The 13,228-nt window shown below is 62.4% G+C and overlaps 3 pseudogenes; all 3 read left to right on the top strand.

Annotated features, from left to right (window-relative positions):
• Window positions 1–2,144: 2,144 nt before the first annotated feature.
• LOC142874438 (uncharacterized) lies at window positions 2,145–2,263 on the top strand (annotated as a pseudogene).
• A 3,863-nt stretch (window positions 2,264–6,126) lies between these two features.
• LOC142874437 (uncharacterized) lies at window positions 6,127–6,245 on the top strand (annotated as a pseudogene).
• Window positions 6,246–10,106: 3,861 nt separating this feature from the next.
• Window positions 10,107–10,225, top strand: LOC142874436 (uncharacterized; annotated as a pseudogene).
• The last annotated feature ends 3,003 nt before the right edge of the window (window positions 10,226–13,228 follow it).

The raw sequence follows: 13,228 nt of genomic DNA, 5'->3' as shown, positions 1-13,228 counted from the left end.
GGACGTGCTCCCGCTGTGCCGTGGGGGCCCAGCCTGGTGTCTTCTCTGAGGCCCCGCGGCTGCCGCTCCCCGCAAGGGGATAGCCGCGGAGGTGGGGACCGCCTCCTCATGGGGACGTACACTCAGCTCTCCACGTCGGATTCCGGGGCTCTCTGTCCTGCCAGAAGGCCCAGCTGGCCTGCGGGTCCTTAGAGTGGCAAAAACATCCGAAAACTGAGATTGAGGGTCCGGTGGGTGTCTGCACTTTTGTGCTGGGCACCCCAGGGAGGCCCGGGGGCTGGCTGGACAACGCGGTCTGCTGGGCGGGGGCTTTGGAGGAGCAACTGATGCCCTTTGCACTTTGGGTAGCAAGTGTCTGAGGTGTCTCTGGGCCCTGTGCCATGTGGGGGCGGGGGCGGGGGCGGGGTGGGAGGAGGAGGAGGAGGAGGAGGAGGAGGTGGGAAGGGCCGTGGCCTGCAGTCGTGTTCCCCGGGGTGGCACAGCATGTGGCTTCTTCCACAGGCTGCTTGGCCTGGGCTCCCTGCACCTGGGCCTTTGGAGGACTGGCCCTGTGCTTGCCAACACTTCCTGCAGGGACCCAGAGCTGGGAGGTTGCATCTCTCAGCCCTGGGTCGGGCAGAGCCCCAGCGGGCCATGCCCACAACCTCTCTCAGCACGGGTCCCCCAGAAGGCTCCTTTGGGACCAGGATTCTCTTGCGGGTGACTCTTTAAGGTCTGGCCCCTGGATGGAGGGGCACCAGGAGTAGAGGAGCAGGAAGGGGAAGGGGGTGGCCATGCGAGGGGACACTTTCAGGCCAAGTCCCAGCTTCAGCCTGATCCTCCTGGGAACCCCTGGGTGGACATCACACCTCCTGGTTGCCCCGCTCTGAGACAAGGAGCCGGGCTTCGCATTCCCACAGCAGCCAGTCGTGGGCTGAGGACACCTGGGGCGTTGGGAACTCCCTGGCTTCTCCTTGGATTAACATCTGGAGCTGCTTGTGAATTGTGCCGCCACACACACCCGAGTGCAGGTGTCTTCTGCACAGACTGCGGGCCTCGCTCTTCTGAATGCCGCTAGCTCGCCACCCACCCACCCGCGGGTGAACCTGGTCAGGGTACTTTCTCTCAGGGGCAGACTCTCATCCGGGCGGGCTACCGGTGTCTCTGTTTGCTCGTTTCTTTCTTCCACTTCGGGAAAGGCTTCCTTACTGGGTGTGGAAATCTCCTATGCCTTTCCTCGCCTATTCTGTCAGCTTTCAAATTCTCTTTCGGTTGCCACCCTCACAGATGGATTAGGAAACTCTTTGCGGTGCACTCATTAGTGAAATGACCTCAATGACGCTGGAATCCAATATCTAATCGCCGATTTTTAGCGAGTCCACACGCCAGGGTGGTTGGGGTCCAATGCAGCCCCGGCCAGGCCCAGGCCCCTTGGACTGGGCCACAGGAGGACACAGAGGAGGGTCCCGGCCCCCACGGTAGCGGTGCGGGCAGTTCTCCAAGGGCTTGGGTGTTTTCCAGAGGGAGGAGATGGAGGGGACTGATTTCTTCAGCGCCCCACAAACCACGCCACCCCACCCCACCCATGGGACACATCCGGGGGGAGAGAGAGAGAGAGAGAGAGAGAGAGAGAGAGAGAGAGAGAGAGACGCCCCATACACTGGCTCCCCTCCCCCGTGCGCTGTGCCCCAGCCCTGGCCCGGGGGAATAGGCGGCCGCAGGGCCACAGGGTGGGCGGAGCAGCTGAAAGGGGTTGTGGGGGAGGGCGGCCCCTGGCTGGGGTCAAAGGGCGAGCGCCCCGCCCACCCCGTGCGCAGTCAGCGGCCGCGGCGCGCTGGGGGTGGGGGCGGGGAGGTGAAGGAGGCCAGGCGAGGAGAGGAGGGGGGCTGGAAGGTCTCCACCTTGGTGGGTCCAGCCGTGGAGGCGCATCTTGTGTGAGTGTGAGTGAGTGAGTGAGTGTGAGTGTGTGTGTATAGAGAGACAGCCCCCAACCTCGGCCCGCCGCTCCCTGCCCGCCCCGCCTGTCACCCCCGTCCCTCGGAGCCCGCCGGACCCGGCCGGCGAACTCAACAGGCCCGGCCCGGCGCGGGGCCTGGGGCGGGAGGAGGCGGCGGGGAAGCGCAGAGAGGCTCGGCTTCTTGAGCGGGGCAGGGGCGCCCTCCACCGTCCACGGCCACACCACCCCGAACGCGCCCGATCCCGTCTGGTCTCGGAAGCTAAGCAGGGTCGGGCCTGGTTAGAACTTGGATGGGAGACCGCCCGGGAATACCGGGTGCCGTAGGCTTCTTCTTTTTTTTTTTTTTTTTTTTTTGCCTCTGGTTCTGTCGCGTTTCTGGGAGCGCGGGGGCGGCCCGGGGTGGGGGTGACCCCCACCCTCAGCGCCCGCCGCGGTGCCTGGCGCCCCAGCCCGCACCGTGGGGCCTCCTCTTGTCCCGAGCCGTGACACCGCCGCCACGCGGCAGCATGCGTGGCTTCTGGACTGTCAGGTCTCAGACCAAAGGTCTGCTCTGTGGGAACGGACACGCCGGAGGAAACCTTGAGAGTCTGAGAGGGGAGGGAGTTCCAGAAGAAGGCCAGGATGTCATTTTGAGGGAGTATGTGACCAGAACTCGTCCCGTTGCTTTTGGGGTTCTATGGGCTACACGTAGGGATCTTTGGTGGTGGCACCTGATGTTGGGGGATCCGGAGTCACACCCAGACCTGCTCCACAGGCCTCCTTTTACTTTTCTCTTCGGATTCATTTTTTTTTTTTTTTTTTGAGACAGAGTCTGGGTTTGTTGCCCAGGCTAGAGTGAGTGCCGTGGCGTCAGCCTAGCTCACAGCAACTTCAAACTCCTGGGCTCGAGTGATCCTTCTGCCTCAGCCTCCCGGGTAGCTGGGACTGCAGGCATGCGCCACCATGCCCCGCTAATTTTTTATATATATATCAGTTGGCCAATTAATTTCTTTCTATTTATAGTAGAGACGGGGTCTCGCTCTTGCTCAGGCTGGTTTTGAACTCCTGACCTTGAGCAATCCGCCCGCCTCGGCCTCCCAAGAGCTAGGATTACAGGCGTGAGCCACAGCGCCCGGCCGGATTCATTATTTTTAAAAAGTGTCTCTTATCTCTATTATTGCATTTTCTTTTCTCTCTCTTTTCAAGCAGATGATGGGAGTCCAAGTATTAAGGTGACATGTGTTGCCCGTGCCCCCCTCCGCCCCGTGTTCTTATTCATTTACCTCTCATGTTGTTCCAGCATATTGTGGGGGCACCAATGTTAAGGTCGGGTGCGGTGCGTTGCCCTCTCCCAGCCTCCCCCCTCGGGTCAGAGCTTCAAGTGCGCCCATCCCCCAGTCGGTGCGCACCCACCCCATTCCTAATGGATGTGTATGCCCATCCCCTCCCCCCACCCGCCCGACACCCACCCGAAGAAGGTGATTCCTCTGTGTCCACTTAGGTGTCCATCGGTTCGTACCCATTTGCTGGTGAGCGCGAGCACGTGGTGCTCGTGTGTCCATTCTTGGGATACTTGGCTTACTGGAACGGGTTCCAGCTCTGGCCAGGAGAACCAGGAGAGGTGCCCTCTCACCGCTGCTCCTCATAGCCGAATAGCACTCCGTGGTGTCCACGCGCCACATTTTATTTACCCACTCGTGGGTCGATGGGCACTCGGGTGGCTTCCAGGTCTTTGCGATTGTGACTTGTGCCCTGACTCTAACCCTAACCCTTACCCAGCCCGTCTCCTCCACGGCCCCTGCCTGACTGACTCCTTCCCGCCCGGCCTGTCACCTGTCACCGTCCTCTGCCCCTGCCTGACACGCTCCTCCCCGCCCGGGCCGTCACCGTCCTCGGCCCCTGCCTGACGGGGCTCCTCTGTCGCCTGGGCCTTCCAAGGGCTTGGTGTGGACGCTGGTTCCAGGACGCCCTCCCAGGAACCCGGTAGCAGGGCGGCCGCAGCGTCTCGCGCAACCCAACCGTCCGCCGGCTGGCCGCCGTCGCTAAGTGGCCTGCGGGGGACGTGCTCCCGCTGTGCCGTGGGGGCCCAGCCTGGTGTCTTCTCTGAGGCCCCGCGGCTGCCGCTCCCCGCAAGGGGATAGCCGCGGAGGTGGGGACCGCCTCCTCATGGGGACGTACACTCAGCTCTCCACGTCGGATTCCGGGGCTCTCTGTCCTGCCAGAAGGCCCAGCTGGCCTGCGGGTCCTTAGAGTGGCAAAAACATCCGAAAACTGAGATTGAGGGTCCGGTGGGTGTCTGCACTTTTGTGCTGGGCACCCCAGGGAGGCCCGGGGGCTGGCTGGACAACGCGGTCTGCTGGGCGGGGGCTTTGGAGGAGCAACTGATGCCCTTTGCACTTTGGGTAGCAAGTGTCTGAGGTGTCTCTGGGCCCTGTGCCATGTGGGGGCGGGGGCGGGGGCGGGGTGGGAGGAGGAGGAGGAGGAGGAGGAGGAGGTGGGAAGGGCCGTGGCCTGCAGTCGTGTTCCCCGGGGTGGCACAGCATGTGGCTTCTTCCACAGGCTGCTTGGCCTGGGCTCCCTGCACCTGGGCCTTTGGAGGACTGGCCCTGTGCTTGCCAACACTTCCTGCAGGGACCCAGAGCTGGGAGGTTGCATCTCTCAGCCCTGGGTCGGGCAGAGCCCCAGCGGGCCATGCCCACAACCTCTCTCAGCACGGGTCCCCCAGAAGGCTCCTTTGGGACCAGGATTCTCTTGCGGGTGACTCTTTAAGGTCTGGCCCCTGGATGGAGGGGCACCAGGAGTAGAGGAGCAGGAAGGGGAAGGGGGTGGCCATGCGAGGGGACACTTTCAGGCCAAGTCCCAGCTTCAGCCTGATCCTCCTGGGAACCCCTGGGTGGACATCACACCTCCTGGTTGCCCCGCTCTGAGACAAGGAGCCGGGCTTCGCATTCCCACAGCAGCCAGTCGTGGGCTGAGGACACCTGGGGCGTTGGGAACTCCCTGGCTTCTCCTTGGATTAACATCTGGAGCTGCTTGTGAATTGTGCCGCCACACACACCCGAGTGCAGGTGTCTTCTGCACAGACTGCGGGCCTCGCTCTTCTGAATGCCGCTAGCTCGCCACCCACCCACCCGCGGGTGAACCTGGTCAGGGTACTTTCTCTCAGGGGCAGACTCTCATCCGGGCGGGCTACCGGTGTCTCTGTTTGCTCGTTTCTTTCTTCCACTTCGGGAAAGGCTTCCTTACTGGGTGTGGAAATCTCCTATGCCTTTCCTCGCCTATTCTGTCAGCTTTCAAATTCTCTTTCGGTTGCCACCCTCACAGATGGATTAGGAAACTCTTTGCGGTGCACTCATTAGTGAAATGACCTCAATGACGCTGGAATCCAATATCTAATCGCCGATTTTTAGCGAGTCCACACGCCAGGGTGGTTGGGGTCCAATGCAGCCCCGGCCAGGCCCAGGCCCCTTGGACTGGGCCACAGGAGGACACAGAGGAGGGTCCCGGCCCCCACGGTAGCGGTGCGGGCAGTTCTCCAAGGGCTTGGGTGTTTTCCAGAGGGAGGAGATGGAGGGGACTGATTTCTTCAGCGCCCCACAAACCACGCCACCCCACCCCACCCATGGGACACATCCGGGGGGGGAGAGAGAGAGAGAGAGAGAGAGAGAGAGAGAGAGAGAGAGAGAGAGAGAGACGCCCCATACACTGGCTCCCCCTCCCCCGTGTGCTGTGCCCCAGCCCTGGCCCGGGGGAATAGGCGGCCGCAGGGCCACAGGGTGGGCGGCGCAGCTGAAAGGGGTTGTGGGGGAGGGCGGCCCCTGGCTGGGGTCAAAGGGCGAGCGCCCCGCCCACCCCGTGCGCAGTCAGCGGCCGCGGCGCGCTGGGGGTGGGGGCGGGGAGGTGAAGGAGGCCAGGCGAGGAGAGGAGGGGGGCTGGAAGGTCTCCACCTTGGTGGGTCCAGCCGTGGAGGCGCATCTTGTGTGAGTGTGAGTGAGTGAGTGAGTGTGAGTGTGTGTGTATAGAGAGACAGCCCCCAACCTCGGCCCGCCGCTCCCTGCCCGCCCCGCCTGTCACCCCCGTCCCTCGGAGCCCGCCGGACCCGGCCGGCGAACTCAACAGGCCCGGCCCGGCGCGGGGCCTGGGGCGGGAGGAGGCGGCGGGGAAGCGCAGAGAGGCTCGGCTTCTTGAGCGGGGCAGGGGCGCCCTCCACCGTCCACGGCCACACCACCCCGAACGCGCCCGATCCCGTCTGGTCTCGGAAGCTAAGCAGGGTCGGGCCTGGTTAGAACTTGGATGGGAGACCGCCCGGGAATACCGGGTGCCGTAGGCTTCTTCTTTTTTTTTTTTTTTTTTTTGCCTCTGGTTCTGTCGCGTTTCTGGGAGCGCGGGGGCGGCCCGGGGTGGGGGTGACCCCCACCCTCAGCGCCCGCCGCGGTGCCTGGCGCCCCAGCCCGCACCGTGGGGCCTCCTCTTGTCCCGAGCCGTGACACCGCCGCCACGCGGCAGCATGCGTGGCTTCTGGACTGTCAGGTCTCAGACCAAAGGTCTGCTCTGTGGGAACGGACACGCCGGAGGAAACCTTGAGAGTCTGAGAGGGGAGGGAGTTCCAGAAGAAGGCCAGGATGTCATTTTGAGGGAGTATGTGACCAGAACTCGTCCCGTTGCTTTTGGGGTTCTATGGGCTACACGTAGGGATCTTTGGTGGTGGCACCTGATGTTGGGGGATCCGGAGTCACACCCAGACCTGCTCCACAGGCCTCCTTTTACTTTTCTCTTCGGATTCATTTTTTTTTTTTTTTTTGAGACAGAGTCTGGGTTTGTTGCCCAGGCTAGAGTGAGTGCCGTGGCGTCAGCCTAGCTCACAGCAACTTCAAACTCCTGGGCTCGAGTGATCCTTCTGCCTCAGCCTCCCGGGTAGCTGGGACTGCAGGCATGCGCCACCATGCCCCGCTAATTTTTTATATATATATCAGTTGGCCAATTAATTTCTTTCTATTTATAGTAGAGACGGGGTCTCGCTCTTGCTCAGGCTGGTTTTGAACTCCTGACCTTGAGCAATCCGCCCGCCTCGGCCTCCCAAGAGCTAGGATTACAGGCGTGAGCCACAGCGCCCGGCCGGATTCATTATTTTTAAAAAGTGTCTCTTATCTCTATTATTGCATTTTCTTTTCTCTCTCTTTTCAAGCAGATGATGGGAGTCCAAGTATTAAGGTGACATGTGTTGCCCGTGCCCCCCTCCGCCCCGTGTTCTTATTCATTTACCTCTCATGTTGTTCCAGCATATTGTGGGGGCACCAATGTTAAGGTCGGGTGCGGTGCGTTGCCCTCTCCCAGCCTCCCCCCTCGGGTCAGAGCTTCAAGTGCGCCCATCCCCCAGTCGGTGCGCACCCACCCCATTCCTAATGGATGTGTATGCCCATCCCCTCCCCCCACCCGCCCGACACCCACCCGAAGAAGGTGATTCCTCTGTGTCCACTTAGGTGTCCATCGGTTCGTACCCATTTGCTGGTGAGCGCGAGCACGTGGTGCTCGTGTGTCCATTCTTGGGATACTTGGCTTACTGGAACGGGTTCCAGCTCTGGCCAGGAGAACCAGGAGAGGTGCCCTCTCACCGCTGCTCCTCATAGCCGAATAGCACTCCGTGGTGTCCACGCGCCACATTTTATTTACCCACTCGTGGGTCGATGGGCACTCGGGTGGCTTCCAGGTCTTTGCGATTGTGACTTGTGCCCTGACTCTAACCCTAACCCTTACCCAGCCCGTCTCCTCCACGGCCCCTGCCTGACTGACTCCTTCCCGCCCGGCCTGTCACCTGTCACCGTCCTCTGCCCCTGCCTGACACGCTCCTCCCCGCCCGGGCCGTCACCGTCCTCGGCCCCTGCCTGACGGGGCTCCTCTGTCGCCTGGGCCTTCCAAGGGCTTGGTGTGGACGCTGGTTCCAGGACGCCCTCCCAGGAACCCGGTAGCAGGGCGGCCGCAGCGTCTCGCGCAACCCAACCGTCCGCCGGCTGGCCGCCGTCGCTAAGTGGCCTGCGGGGGACGTGCTCCCGCTGTGCCGTGGGGGCCCAGCCTGGTGTCTTCTCTGAGGCCCCGCGGCTGCCGCTCCCCGCAAGGGGATAGCCGCGGAGGTGGGGACCGCCTCCTCATGGGGACGTACACTCAGCTCTCCACGTCGGATTCCGGGGCTCTCTGTCCTGCCAGAAGGCCCAGCTGGCCTGCGGGTCCTTAGAGTGGCAAAAACATCCGAAAACTGAGATTGAGGGTCCGGTGGGTGTCTGCACTTTTGTGCTGGGCACCCCAGGGAGGCCCGGGGGCTGGCTGGACAACGCGGTCTGCTGGGCGGGGGCTTTGGAGGAGCAACTGATGCCCTTTGCACTTTGGGTAGCAAGTGTCTGAGGTGTCTCTGGGCCCTGTGCCATGTGGGGGCGGGGGCGGGGGCGGGGTGGGAGGAGGAGGAGGAGGAGGAGGAGGAGGTGGGAAGGGCCGTGGCCTGCAGTCGTGTTCCCCGGGGTGGCACAGCATGTGGCTTCTTCCACAGGCTGCTTGGCCTGGGCTCCCTGCACCTGGGCCTTTGGAGGACTGGCCCTGTGCTTGCCAACACTTCCTGCAGGGACCCAGAGCTGGGAGGTTGCATCTCTCAGCCCTGGGTCGGGCAGAGCCCCAGCGGGCCATGCCCACAACCTCTCTCAGCACGGGTCCCCCAGAAGGCTCCTTTGGGACCAGGATTCTCTTGCGGGTGACTCTTTAAGGTCTGGCCCCTGGATGGAGGGGCACCAGGAGTAGAGGAGCAGGAAGGGGAAGGGGGTGGCCATGCGAGGGGACACTTTCAGGCCAAGTCCCAGCTTCAGCCTGATCCTCCTGGGAACCCCTGGGTGGACATCACACCTCCTGGTTGCCCCGCTCTGAGACAAGGAGCCGGGCTTCGCATTCCCACAGCAGCCAGTCGTGGGCTGAGGACACCTGGGGCGTTGGGAACTCCCTGGCTTCTCCTTGGATTAACATCTGGAGCTGCTTGTGAATTGTGCCGCCACACACACCCGAGTGCAGGTGTCTTCTGCACAGACTGCGGGCCTCGCTCTTCTGAATGCCGCTAGCTCGCCACCCACCCACCCGCGGGTGAACCTGGTCAGGGTACTTTCTCTCAGGGGCAGACTCTCATCCGGGCGGGCTACCGGTGTCTCTGTTTGCTCGTTTCTTTCTTCCACTTCGGGAAAGGCTTCCTTACTGGGTGTGGAAATCTCCTATGCCTTTCCTCGCCTATTCTGTCAGCTTTCAAATTCTCTTTCGGTTGCCACCCTCACAGATGGATTAGGAAACTCTTTGCGGTGCACTCATTAGTGAAATGACCTCAATGACGCTGGAATCCAATATCTAATCGCCGATTTTTAGCGAGTCCACACGCCAGGGTGGTTGGGGTCCAATGCAGCCCCGGCCAGGCCCAGGCCCCTTGGACTGGGCCACAGGAGGACACAGAGGAGGGTCCCGGCCCCCACGGTAGCGGTGCGGGCAGTTCTCCAAGGGCTTGGGTGTTTTCCAGAGGGAGGAGATGGAGGGGACTGATTTCTTCAGCGCCCCACAAACCACGCCACCCCACCCCACCCATGGGACACATCCGGGGGGGGAGAGAGAGAGAGAGAGAGAGAGAGAGAGAGAGAGAGAGAGAGAGAGAGAGAGACGCCCCATACACTGGCTCCCCTCCCCCGTGTGCTGTGCCCCAGCCCTGGCCCGGGGGAATAGGCGGCCGCAGGGCCACAGGGTGGGCGGCGCAGCTGAAAGGGGTTGTGGGGGAGGGCGGCCCCTGGCTGGGGTCAAAGGGCGAGCGCCCCGCCCACCCCGTGCGCAGTCAGCGGCCGCGGCGCGCTGGGGGTGGGGGCGGGGAGGTGAAGGAGGCCAGGCGAGGAGAGGAGGGGGGCTGGAAGGTCTCCACCTTGGTGGGTCCAGCCGTGGAGGCGCATCTTGTGTGAGTGTGAGTGAGTGAGTGAGTGTGAGTGTGTGTGTATAGAGAGACAGCCCCCAACCTCGGCCCGCCGCTCCCTGCCCGCCCCGCCTGTCACCCCCGTCCCTCGGAGCCCGCCGGACCCGGCCGGCGAACTCAACAGGCCCGGCCCGGCGCGGGGCCTGGGGCGGGAGGAGGCGGCGGGGAAGCGCAGAGAGGCTCGGCTTCTTGAGCGGGGCAGGGGCGCCCTCCACCGTCCACGGCCACACCACCCCGAACGCGCCCGATCCCGTCTGGTCTCGGAAGCTAAGCAGGGTCGGGCCTGGTTAGAACTTGGATGGGAGACCGCCCGGGAATACCGGGTGCCGTAGGCTTCTTCTTTTTTTTTTTTTTTTTTTTGCCTCTGGTTCTGTCGCGTTTCTGGGAGCGCGGGGGCGGCCCGGGGTGGGGGTGACCCCCACCCTCAGCGCCCGCCGCGGTGCCTGGCGCCCCAGCCCGCACCGTGGGGCCTCCTCTTGTCCCGAGCCGTGACACCGCCGCCACGCGGCAGCATGCGTGGCTTCTGGACTGTCAGGTCTCAGACCAAAGGTCTGCTCTGTGGGAACGGACACGCCGGAGGAAACCTTGAGAGTCTGAGAGGGGAGGGAGTTCCAGAAGAAGGCCAGGATGTCATTTTGAGGGAGTATGTGACCAGAACTCGTCCCGTTGCTTTTGGGGTTCTATGGGCTACACGTAGGGATCTTTGGTGGTGGCACCTGATGTTGGGGGATCCGGAGTCACACCCAGACCTGCTCCACAGGCCTCCTTTTACTTTTCTCTTCGGATTCATTTTTTTTTTTTTTTTTTGAGACAGAGTCTGGGTTTGTTGCCCAGGCTAGAGTGAGTGCCGTGGCGTCAGCCTAGCTCACAGCAACTTCAAACTCCTGGGCTCGAGTGATCCTTCTGCCTCAGCCTCCCGGGTAGCTGGGACTGCAGGCATGCGCCACCATGCCCCGCTAATTTTTTATATATATATCAGTTGGCCAATTAATTTCTTTCTATTTATAGTAGAGACGGGGTCTCGCTCTTGCTCAGGCTGGTTTTGAACTCCTGACCTTGAGCAATCCGCCCGCCTCGGCCTCCCAAGAGCTAGGATTACAGGCGTGAGCCACAGCGCCCGGCCGGATTCATTATTTTTAAAAAGTGTCTCTTATCTCTATTATTGCATTTTCTTTTCTCTCTCTTTTCAAGCAGATGATGGGAGTCCAAGTATTAAGGTGACATGTGTTGCCCGTGCCCCCCTCCGCCCCGTGTTCTTATTCATTTACCTCTCATGTTGTTCCAGCATATTGTGGGGGCACCAATGTTAAGGTCGGGTGCGGTGCGTTGCCCTCTCCCAGCCTCCCCCCTCGGGTCAGAGCTTCAAGTGCGCCCATCCCCCAGTCGGTGCGCACCCACCCCATTCCTAATGGATGTGTATGCCCATCCCCTCCCCCCACCCGCCCGACACCCACCCGAAGAAGGTGATTCCTCTGTGTCCACTTAGGTGTCCATCGGTTCGTACCCATTTGCTGGTGAGCGCGAGCACGTGGTGCTCGTGTGTCCATTCTTGGGATACTTGGCTTACTGGAACGGGTTCCAGCTCTGGCCAGGAGAACCAGGAGAGGTGCCCTCTCACCGCTGCTCCTCATAGCCGAATAGCACTCCGTGGTGTCCACGCGCCACATTTTATTTACCCACTCGTGGGTCGATGGGCACTCGGGTGGCTTCCAGGTCTTTGCGATTGTGACTTGTGCCCTGACTCTAACCCTAACCCTTACCCAGCCCGTCTCCTCCACGGCCCCTGCCTGACTGACTCCTTCCCGCCCGGCCTGTCACCTGTCACCGTCCTCTGCCCCTGCCTGACACGCTCCTCCCCGCCCGGGCCGTCACCGTCCTTGGCCCCTGCCTGACGGGGCTCCTCTGTCGCCTGGGCCTTCCAAGGGCTTGGTGTGGACGCTGGTTCCAGGACGCCCTCCCAGGAACCCGGTAGCAGGGCGGCCGCAGCGTCTCGCGCAACCCAACCGTCCGCCGGCTGGCCGCCGTCGCTAAGTGGCCTGCGGGGGACGTGCTCCCGCTGTGCCGTGGGGGCCCAGCCTGGTGTCTTCTCTGAGGCCCCGCGGCTGCCGCTCCCCGCAAGGGGATAGCCGCGGAGGTGGGGACCGCCTCCTCATGGGGACGTACACTCAGCTCTCCACGTCGGATTCCGGGGCTCTCTGTCCTGCCAGAAGGCCCAGCTGGCCTGCGGGTCCTTAGAGTGGCAAAAACATCCGAAAACTGAGATTGAGGGTCCGGTGGGTGTCTGCACTTTTGTGCTGGGCACCCCAGGGAGGCCCGGGGGCTGGCTGGACAACGCGGTCTGCTGGGCGGGGGCTTTGGAGGAGCAACTGATGCCCTTTGCACTTTGGGTAGCAAGTGTCTGAGGTGTCTCTGGGCCCTGTGCCATGTGGGGGCGGGGGCGGGGGCGGGGTGGGAGGAGGAGGAGGAGGAGGAGGAGGAGGTGGGAAGGGCCGTGGCCTGCAGTCGTGTTCCCCGGGGTGGCACAGCATGTGGCTTCTTCCACAGGCTGCTTGGCCTGGGCTCCCTGCACCTGGGCCTTTGGAGGACTGGCCCTGTGCTTGCCAACACTTCCTGCAGGGACCCAGAGCTGGGAGGTTGCATCTCTCAGCCCTGGGTCGGGCAGAGCCCCAGCGGGCCATGCCCACAACCTCTCTCAGCACGGGTCCCCCAGAAGGCTCCTTTGGGACCAGGATTCTCTTGCGGGTGACTCTTTAAGGTCTGGCCCCTGGATGGAGGGGCACCAGGAGTAGAGGAGCAGGAAGGGGAAGGGGGTGGCCATGCGAGGGGACACTTTCAGGCCAAGTCCCAGCTTCAGCCTGATCCTCCTGGGAACCCCTGGGTGGACATCACACCTCCTGGTTGCCCCGCTCTGAGACAAGGAGCCGGGCTTCGCATTCCCACAGCAGCCAGTCGTGGGCTGAGGACACCTGGGGCGTTGGGAACTCCCTGGCTTCTCCTTGGATTAACATCTGGAGCTGCTTGTGAATTGTGCCGCCACACACACCCGAGTGCAGGTGTCTTCTGCACAGACTGCGGGCCTCGCTCTTCTGAATGCCGCTAGCTCGCCACCCACCCACCCGCGGGTGAACCTGGTCAGGGTACTTTCTCTCAGGGGCAGACTCTCATCCGGGCGGGCTACCGGTGTCTCTGTTTGCTCGTTTCTTTCTTCCACTTCGGGAAAGGCTTCCTTACTGGGTGTGGAAATCTCCTATGCCTTTCCTCGCCTATTCTGTCAGCTTTCAAATTCTCTTTCGGTTGCCACCCTCACAGATGGATTAGGAAACTCTTTGCGGTGCACT

This window comes from Microcebus murinus, chromosome 12 (assembly GCF_040939455.1).
Source record: "Microcebus murinus isolate Inina chromosome 12, M.murinus_Inina_mat1.0, whole genome shotgun sequence".
Taxonomy (NCBI): domain Eukaryota; kingdom Metazoa; phylum Chordata; class Mammalia; order Primates; family Cheirogaleidae; genus Microcebus; species Microcebus murinus.
Note: the sequence above shows the minus strand (reverse complement) of the source record. Positions and strands in the feature narration are given on the sequence as shown.